Consider the following 9938-nt stretch of genomic DNA (forward strand, 5'->3'; position numbering starts at 1 on the left):
TACACTATTCTGTGATAGGCTAGTCCCACGCGCCCCTCCCCTACACTATTCTGTGATAGGCTAGTCCCCAGCGCCCTCCCCTACACTATTCTGTGATAGGCTAGTCCCAGCGCCCCTCTCCTACACTATTCTGTGATAGGCTAGTCCCAGCGCCCCTCCCCTACACTATTCTGTGATAGGCTAGTCCCAGCGTCCCTCCCCTACACTATTCTGTGATAGGCTAGTCCCAGCGCCCCTCCCCTACACTATTCGTGATAGGCTAGTCCCAGCGCCCCCCCTACACAGACAGATTCCTTCTGTTGCTGTGTGCCGCTCCGCTCACTCGCATTCAGAACACAGAGAAGTGACCAGCTCTCTCCCTCAGGTCCGCGGGCTTTCCCGTTAACATTTAGGGTTTCTTCAGCTTCAGGTTTGTTTTATACTTTGGTTTGAACTAGTACCTATTAACCAGGAGACTTCTGGTAACCGTGGGGTTTGTTGCTTAGTAACCAGGAGACTTCTGGTAACCGTGGGGTTTGTTCAGACATGGTGTTTGTAGAATGCGACTACCTGGACTCCGCTTATCCGGGCGTTGCGGGGGGGCAGTTCCAGCAGGGGACCCCAAACTTCCCTTTCCCGAGCCACATTAACCGCCTCCGACTGGGGGATCATGAGGCGTTCCCAGGCCAGGTTGGAGGATAATCCCTCCACCTAGTCCTGGGTCTTCCCTGAGGCTTCCTGCCAGCTGGACGTGCCGGAACCCCTAGGGGCCCCCGTAGGCATCCATATCAGGTACCAAAACCACCTTGACTGGCTCCTTTCAACGCAAAGCAACACTCTACTCCAAGTTCCTCACAGATGACTGAGCTCTCACCCTATCCTAAGGAAGATGCCAGCCCCCCTCCTGAAAAACCCTTTTGGCTGCTTGTACCCTGGTGTCAAGGCTGGGTTTCTGACCCAGACCAACACTGAGTCAGAGTAGCGATTAACTAAAAACGTTTTGATGAAAGTTTAGTACTGAAACCCATCTGTGATCTGGTTAAGTTGCCACAGGCTATGAAGGTTCATGCTACTTTTCATGTTTCTCAACTGAAACCCGGGTTTTCCACCCCTTTCATCCGCGGACACGGTTGGTATCCTAGGGCTACTTTGAAAGGTGAGAGGCCGGTGGCGAGGTGGTCGAGATTTATGGCTATTCTATCCATGGCAGATGTTTGGCCTAGGGGGTGGATGCTGAGCAGCCACACACACGGGGGGATGCTTCGAGGTCCTGATTGGCTTTCATTCTGATGTTGGACGGGGATGGAACCCTGAGGACAGACTTACTGAAGCACTCAAAGCAGTACAAAAACTTTCCGGACACGAGAATAAACTGTGGGCCTTTATCAGACACAATGTCCATAGGTATTCCATGGAGGCGGAATACATGCTGGACTAAGAGGTTTGCCTGACACTGGCAATAATTTTGTAATGCTAAATATCTATCTGTTAAGTGTCTTGAGATAACTCTTGTTATGAATTGATACAATAAATAAATAAAATTGAATATATGGACAGATTTAGAGAATCTTCACGTGGTAACTATATAATCATTACCTTTAGACTTAGGCAGACCGGAAACAAAATCCAGAGCTATGGGACCAGAGGCAACTGGGAACTGGAATGGGTAGCTGAAGACCCAAAGGAGACTGGTGGAAGGCTTTACCCTGAGCACAGGTTGAACAGGCCGCCACGTAAGCCCGCACATCCGCTTCCACTGACGGCCACCAGAAATGTCTCTTCAACAGTGTCAAAGTGCTTGCATCCCAGGTGGGAAAGTGGGAGGCATGAATCCACTGCAACACCTGAGACTGGACTGTCTCTTGAAAAAAGAGCAGGTTCGGGGGTCCTTTACCTGGTCCAGTGTGTAGCCAGTGCCGTGATTCCTCCAACGCTAACTTCACAGCCATTAGTTCTTGGTGTCCAATGTCGTAGTTACTTTCTGTGGAAAACAATTGCTTGGAAAAGAAAAAAGAAAAGGTGAAGCTTCTGGTCAGTGGGGGAGCGCTGGGAGAGGACGGCTCCTACCCCAGAGTCAGAAGCCCATCTCCACAACAAACTGTAAAGCGGGGTCAAGATGTATTAACACGGGGCGGTAGGAAACAGCTCCTTAAGCACACAAACTGCCTGCTCAGCTTCAGGGGACTAATGGAAAGGGATTTTTTGAGATGTAAGTCTAGTGAGGCGAGCCACCAACCGACTAAAACCTTTACAAACCTCTGGTAATTATTAGCAAAACACAAAAAAAACGCTGAAGCTGCTTACATGTAGGGCGTGGGCCATTCTGTACACTGCCTTCACCTGCCCGCTCTCAATGACGAGGCCCAGAAAGGAACTGTTTGTAGACTTTCATTTCTCTCGCCTTCACGTAAAGCTTATTTTCCAAGACACGTTGTAGGGCTTGACAGACATGTGACTCATGCTCCTTGGAGGACTTGAAAAAATGAGAATGTCATCAAGGTATAACAAAGACAAAACTTTTCATAGAATCCCATAGAACATTGTTCACCATGGCTTGGACCACAGCTGGGCATTACAAAGCCCTAAAGGTATTACTAGATATTCAAATATCCCAGTGGAGCGTTGAACGTGGTTTTCCACGCATCCCCCGCCGGATTCTGACGAGGTTAAGGCATTCCTGAGGTCGAGTTTGAAAACATTGTGGAGCCTTGCAAAGGTTTGAAAGCTGAGTTGATGAGTGGCAGGGATATTTATTTTTCATAGTAATGTTTTTTAAACCCCGAAATTCAATATATGGGTATTATAGTCTTTTCTTTTTTGTCAACAAAAAGAATCCTGCACCAACAGGAGACATCGAGGAAGATATTATGCCACAGTCCAAATATATTGCTCCATCGCCTCTCTTTCTGGTTGGAACAGATTATAGACGACTTGATGGCACGGCGCACTGAGAAGATTGAGTGAGCAGTGGGTGTACAGGGTTGTCATTAGCGGCGGGAAGAGCTGACCAGAGACACTCAGAATAGCTGTGAGTTCTCCAACTGATAATGGACTGATGTTTCAAGTCAATTTGTGCGTTATGGATACTCAGCCAAAAACCGAGGATTATTGGGGTTATAGACGCGTACGTGACTTTCAATTGGATGATTTCACGAGGGCTTGGTTGCTTGGACCATTCTATTCTCCTTTATACTGTAATATGCTTCTTCTAGGCAGTATTATTAGAAACACTCAATTAACTTTCATTGATACCAGATGACACCCAATTATAACTATTAATCAGCAGACAAAACCAGTGAGTTAGCTAAACTTCAAGCATGCATTAAAGATCATGCATTAAAATTATGGGTGACCTACAATTTTTCTGATGTTAAACTCTGGCAAAACCGAAGTTATTTTGCTGAACCCTAAACACCTCCAAACTTCATTATCTTCGGACATAGCTGCTCTGGATGGTATTGCCCTGGCCTCCAGCACTAATTTCAGAAACCTAGGATGTTATTTTTTCCATCAGAATTTATCCTTTAACGCCAATTAAAAAAACCTCAAGAACAGCCTCTTTTCACACTTCAAAACTTGCCTAAATTAGGAACATCATTTCACGTACCTGTGTCATCTGATGCATCTTGCGCGTCAGTTCCCCTCTTCCGCCTCAGTCACCACTTCACTTATAACTGCAAGTCTCTCGTCAAGAGGGTCATCTCCGTGTCCCTTTTTTTTTGCATTGACCTTGATGTTAGACCTTTTTTTTTTTTTTTTTGGCCACGGTCCGACCTTTGAGGTTGCGGCATTAATATCATCTTCCATCTTTTGCCATGTGAAGCTTTTTTTCACATTAGTGAACCCCACACTGTGCCCTCCAAATAATGTTTCCTTCTTTTTCTTTTTTTACCTGTCCAACAAGAACTTCTACTTCAATTAGGTAGATTTTTATTTTTAGTTTTCCTCTCTTTGTTTGCCATGAGTCTCATGAATGAATATTAATCGGGGCGTTTCACTGATTTATTTTTAGGCAACTATGGGTGTGACATGCGTCAGCCACGCGAAGCCGCCAAAGCTGCATCACATTTAGAGTTGATTGTGATCTATGAAGGGAAACCGTTTTATAAATCCAAATATTTCTGTGCGTATCCTATGTTTAATCCGTACACCACTTCTGACGCAAACTTGCCGCATAGTTTTATAAATGAGGCCCCAAGTGTTAAAAATGACCATGCTTTGACCATTAGCTGTTGTTTAGCTGTCTTTGTCTCGACTCTCTCTTTGCTCAGCTAATGTAATGATGCATATGTCCCTTGGACTTGATGGGAAAAGTGCCTGACAACAGTTGTTACTACTTCATCAATCTGCAGTTCTAAAACATTTTTCCTTTTAGACTTTTACTGGACAAATAAAAGGACTTAGAACATTGCTGTAATGTTACCCTCCTTATAATACCCTAACATATGCCCAATAAGGAGTGTATTTAATTCAAGGCAATAAAAAAAGAAAAAAAAAGATAGCTATACATACTTTCCTCCCCAGAAGATTTTGGTGGTGATGACTAAACTGGAACGCCTGCATGTGAGAACATAGAAAAAAAAGAAACAGACTTTGGAAATGTAAAATGACACCTGAAACAATATATATCAATGACTAAAATCATTATAAATTATATCAAATACAATATTCCCTATATTTCTGAAAATCATTACCATCATTTTATTTTAAACTTTTAGAACAAGTATTGCAAAACACACGAGGGACAACTACCCACAGGCCACCACCCTGATCCACCCTTAACTGCATAAACACAACACAAATGTTGCCAGAGTAGTAAAAGTTGTCCACACATGGCCATCTGCTGTATCTGTAAGAATGCAGCGTGGACCTTAGCGCAGTGAGGAGTTTAAACCCAAAACCAACAGTCAAAAGGTTATCTAACAATGATTAGACACATTATTGGATTCCAGCTAACACAATCCTTCCCATTGGTGCGGGCAACACAGCTCCTTAGCTTCTACCTGTATGGAGGATGTAATGTATATTCATGAGAAAAATTAAGTCCAAAGAGAAAACAAGAGAGGTAAATTTACAAATTAATTTACACAATAGTCAGTTTACATTACCTCATGGTCACAGTTCCAGTCTACGATCTAGACATAGTTCTCCATTCCCAACATTCCCATTTTTGTAAATATAATAAGAACATATTAGATCACAAAACAGGGGTGCATTAATACAAGACATATCTCTAATACGTATAGAAACAAAAGACATTACAAATTTTGTTAAACAGTACATAAAATACCGTATCGTAAAATCAACCCTTGATTACCACTATCTTGACAACATTCTGGACCCATTTGACATCTCATCTTTTCAATTTTCCATTTCATCCTTTCAATTTCATTTGGCATTTCAAAGTGATGAAAAAGGTGTGAAGCGTAGCCCGAATGTTTGGGCAGTGAGCCTTACGGACAGCAGGGGGAGCTGACAAAGAACACGGTCCAATGACAACAATGACCGGGTGGTAGGTATTATTTAAAGGGGCAGTTGCTTCCACTTGTAAAAGCGTTCTTCCATTTCACATGTCCATGTGGCCTCTTTTACAAAGTCCTAGTTTTAGGATTAAGGAGCGTAAACAACTTTACCACAGTTCCTTATCGGTCTGATGGCGAAAAGCAGTAAACAATGCAGCTGAAATGTTGAGGCTAACTTGAAAAAAATGCAATCCTACCCAACGAGGTTGAGGAGGTTAAAATCTCTGGACTTCTTGTCGGCGGAGATTTCAACCGCTGCAGTCCAACAGAACAAATCATGATCTGATGGGTGAAATACAAACGCTAGAGGCAAACTTGGAGAAGGACCAAAAGATTTTCTGGAGACTTGAGATTCTGACCTCGAGCACACTCCAGAGTTAACGATGTTTGTCAGCGGCCTGACAACCAGACACCGAACTATGCCAGGGTGCGGCGGACGCTGGGCACACCCACTGCAAGAGCAAGTGAAGCTACTGAGGAGAAGGAGCACCTGGAACACACGGTGATTTGCTTTTTGGACAGCAAAGTCATTCATGTTCACTGAGCGGGAACATTGAGGATTGTCATACTCTGCCGAGCAACAACTAATCTCCTCAGAGAAGGAAGGAAGTAAAAGGCACGAAATTTACATACATCAACAACACCTCACCAAGAAAAATGCTGACACCAAGAAGCACGCATACTCACAAAATCGAGACCCGGCAACATGGGCAAGAATTGTAAAATATTCATTAAACTACACCTGAGCAGGGAAAGTGCTTCTCATCGAGGACATCATCGAGCTGGATAAGTTTGAAGCAGGAATGAATCAAGAGCAACATCGGCCCACATAAGTAACTGTGATGGTGAGGGTGGTTTCTGTGGTGGTTTCTGGTCCTGTCTTGTCTCCTCGTGTTTTGTGATAGGCTAGTCCCAGCGCCCCCCCTACACAGACAGATTCCTTCTGTTGCTGTGTGCCGCTCCGCTCACTCGCATTCAGAACACAGAGAAGTGACCAGCTCTCTCCCTCAGCGTCCTGCGGGTTTTATCCCGGACATTTAGGGTTTCTTCAGCTTCAGGTTTGTTTATACTTTGGTTTGAAACTAGTACCGTAACCAGGAGACTTCTGGTAACCGTGGGGTTTGTTGCTAGTTAAACCAGGAGACTTCTGGTAACCGTGGGGTTTGTTCAGACATGGTGTTGGTAGAATGCGACTACCTGGACTCCGCTTATCCGGGGGCGGGTTGCGGGGGGAGCAGTTCCAGCAGGGGACCCCAAACTTCCCTTTCCCGAGCCACATTAACCGCCTCCGACTGGGGGATCATGAGGCGTTCCCAGGCCAGGTTGGAGGATAATCCCTCCACCTAGTCCTGGGTCTTCCCTGAGGCTTCCTGCCAGCTGGACGTGCCTGGAACACCTAGGGAGGCCCCCTGTAGGCATCCATATCAGGTACCAAAACCACCTTGACTGGCTCCTTTCAACGCAAAGCAACAACTCTACTCCAAGTTCCTCACAGATGACTGAGCTTCTCACCCTATCTCTAAGGAAGATGCCAGCCCCCCTCCTGAAGAAACCCATTTTGGCTGCTTGTACCCTGGTGTCAAGGCTGGGGTTCTGACCCAGAACACAACACTGAGTCAGAGTAGCGATTAACTAAAAACGTTTTGATGAAAGTTTAGTACTGAAACCCATCTGTGATCTGGTTGAAGTTGCCACAGGCTATGAAGGTTCATGCTACTTTTCATGTTTCTCAACTGAAACCCGTGTTTTCCACCCCTTTCATCCGGCGGACACGGTTGGTATCCTAGGGCTACTTTGAAAGGTGAGAGGCCGGTGGCGGAGGTGGTCAGAGAGTTATGGGCATATTCTATCCATGGCAGATGTTTGGCCTAGGAGGGTGGATGCTGAGCAGCCACACAACGGGGGGGATGCTTCGAGGTCCTGATTGGCTCTTTCATTCTGATGTTGGACTGGGGATGGAACCCTGAGGACAGACTTACTGAAGCACTCAAAGCAGTACAAAAACTTTCCGGACACGAGAAATAAACTGTGGGCCTTTATCAGACACAATGTCCATAGGTATTCCATGGAGGCGGAATACATGCTGGACTAAGAGGTTTGCCTGACACTGGCAATAATTTTGGTAATGCTAAATATCTATCTGTTAAGTGTCTTGAGATAACTCTTGTTATGAATTGATACAATAAATAAAATAAAATTGAATATAGTGGACAGATTTAGAGAATCTGTCCACGATGGTAACTATATAATCATTACCTTTAGACTTAGGCAGACCGGAAACAAAATCCAGAGCTATGTGGGACCAGAGGCAACTGGGAACTGGAATGGGTAGCTGAAGACCCAAAGGAGACTGGTGGAAGGCTTTACCCTGAGCACAGGTTGAACAGGCCGCCACGTAAGCCCGCACATCCGCTTCCACTGACGGCCACCAGAAATGTCTCTTCAACAGTGTCAAAGTGCATTGCATCCCAGGGTGGGAAAGTGGGAGGCATGAATCCACTGCAACACCTGAGACTGGACTGTCTCTTGAAAAAAGAGCAGGTTCGGGGGTCCGTTACCTGGTCCAGTGTGTAGCCAGTGCCGTGATTCCTCCAACGCTAACTTCACAGCCAGTAGTTCTTGGTGTCCAATGTCGTAGTTACTTTCTGTGGAAAACAATTGCTTGGAAAAGAAAAAAGAAAAGGTGAAGCTTCTGGTCAGTGGGGGAGCGCTGGGAGAGGACGGCTCCTACCCCAGAGTCAGAAGCACCCATCTCCACAACAAACTGTAAAGCGGGGTCAAGATGTATTAACACAGGGGCGGTAGGAAACAGCTCCTTAAGCACACAAACTGCCTGCTCAGCTTCAGGGGACTAATGGAAAGGGATTTTTTGAGATGTAAGTCTAGTGAGGCGAGCCACCAACCGACTAAAACCTTTACAAACCTCTGGTAATTATTAGCAAAACACAAAAAAACGCTGAAGCTGCTTACATGTAGTGGGCGTGGGCCATTCTGTAACTGCCTTCACCTGCCCGCTCTCAATGACGAGGCCCAGAAAAGGAACTGTTTGTAGGACTTTCATTTCTCTGCCTTCACGTAAAGCTTATTTTCCAAGACACGTTGTAGGGCTTGACAGACATGTGACTCATGCTCCTTGGAGGACTTGGAAAAAATGAGAATGTCATCAAGGTATACAAAGACAAAACTGTTCATAGAATCCCATAGAACATTGTTCACCATGGCTTGGAACACAGCTGGGGCATTACAAAGCCCTAAAGGTATTACTAGATATTCAAAATATCCCAGTGGAGCGTTGAACGTGGTTTTCCACGCATCCCCCGCCGGATTCTGACGAGGTTAAAGGCATTCCTGAGGTCGAGTTTGAATAACATTGTGGAGCCTTGCAAAGGTTTGAAAGCTGAGTTGATGAGTGGCAGGGGATATTTATTTTTCATAGTAATGTTGTTTAAACCCCGAAATTCAATATATGGGTATATATAGTCTTTTCTTTTTTGTCAACAAAAAAGAATCCTGCACCAACAGGAGACATCGAGGAAGAGATTATGCCAGCAGTCACAAATATATTGCTCCATCGCCTCTCTTTCTGGTTGGAACAGATTGTATAGACGACTTGATGGCACAGGCGCACTGAGAAGATTGAGTGGAGCAGTGGGGTGTACAGGGTTGTCATTAGCGGCGGGAAGAGCTGACCAGAGACACTCAGAATAGCTGTGAGTTCTCCAACTGATAATGGACTGATGTTTCAAGTCAATTTGTGCGTTATGGATACTCAGCCAAGAGAAACCGAGGATTATTGGGGTTATAGAAGCGTACGTGACTTTCAATTGGATGATTTCACGAGGGCTTGGTTGCTTGGACCAATTCTATTCTCCTTATACTGTATATGCTTCTTCTAGGCAGTATTATTAGAAAACACTCAATTAACTTTCATTGATACGCAGATGACACCCAATTATAACTATTAATCAAGGCAGACAAAACCAGTGAGTTAGCTAAACTTCAAGCATGCATTAAAGATCATGCATTAAAATTATGGGTGACCTACAATTTTTCTGATGTTAAACTCTGGCAAAACCGAAGTTATTTTGCTGAACCCTAAACACCTCCAAACTTCATTATCTTCGGACATAGCTGCTCTGGATGGTATTGCCCTGGCCTCCAGCACTAATGTCAGAAACCTAGGAGTTATTTTTTCCATCAGAATTTATCCTTTAACGGCCAATTAAAACAAACCTCAAGAACAGCCTCTTTTCAACTTCAAAACATTGCCTAAATTAGGAACATCATTTCACGTACCTGTGTCATCTGATGCATCTTGCGCGTCAGTTCCCCTCTTCCGCCTCAGTCACCACTTCACTTATAACTGCAAGTCTCTCGTCAAGAGGGGTCATCTCCGGTGTCCCTTTTTTTTTGCATTGACCTTGATGTTAGACCTTT

At 44.8% G+C, this 9938-nt stretch overlaps 1 protein-coding gene across 1 annotated transcript in view; it reads right to left on the reverse strand.

The window, feature by feature from the left end:
• Window positions 1–9938, reverse strand: part of LOC116692130 (voltage-gated potassium channel subunit beta-2) — a 60348-nt gene that overhangs the window by 18111 nt on the left and 32299 nt on the right. The window lies entirely within an intron of this gene.

The sequence above is a fragment of the Etheostoma spectabile genome, chromosome 7, assembly GCF_008692095.1.
Source record: "Etheostoma spectabile isolate EspeVRDwgs_2016 chromosome 7, UIUC_Espe_1.0, whole genome shotgun sequence".
In the NCBI taxonomy this organism is placed as follows: Eukaryota; Metazoa; Chordata; class Actinopteri; order Perciformes; family Percidae; genus Etheostoma; species Etheostoma spectabile.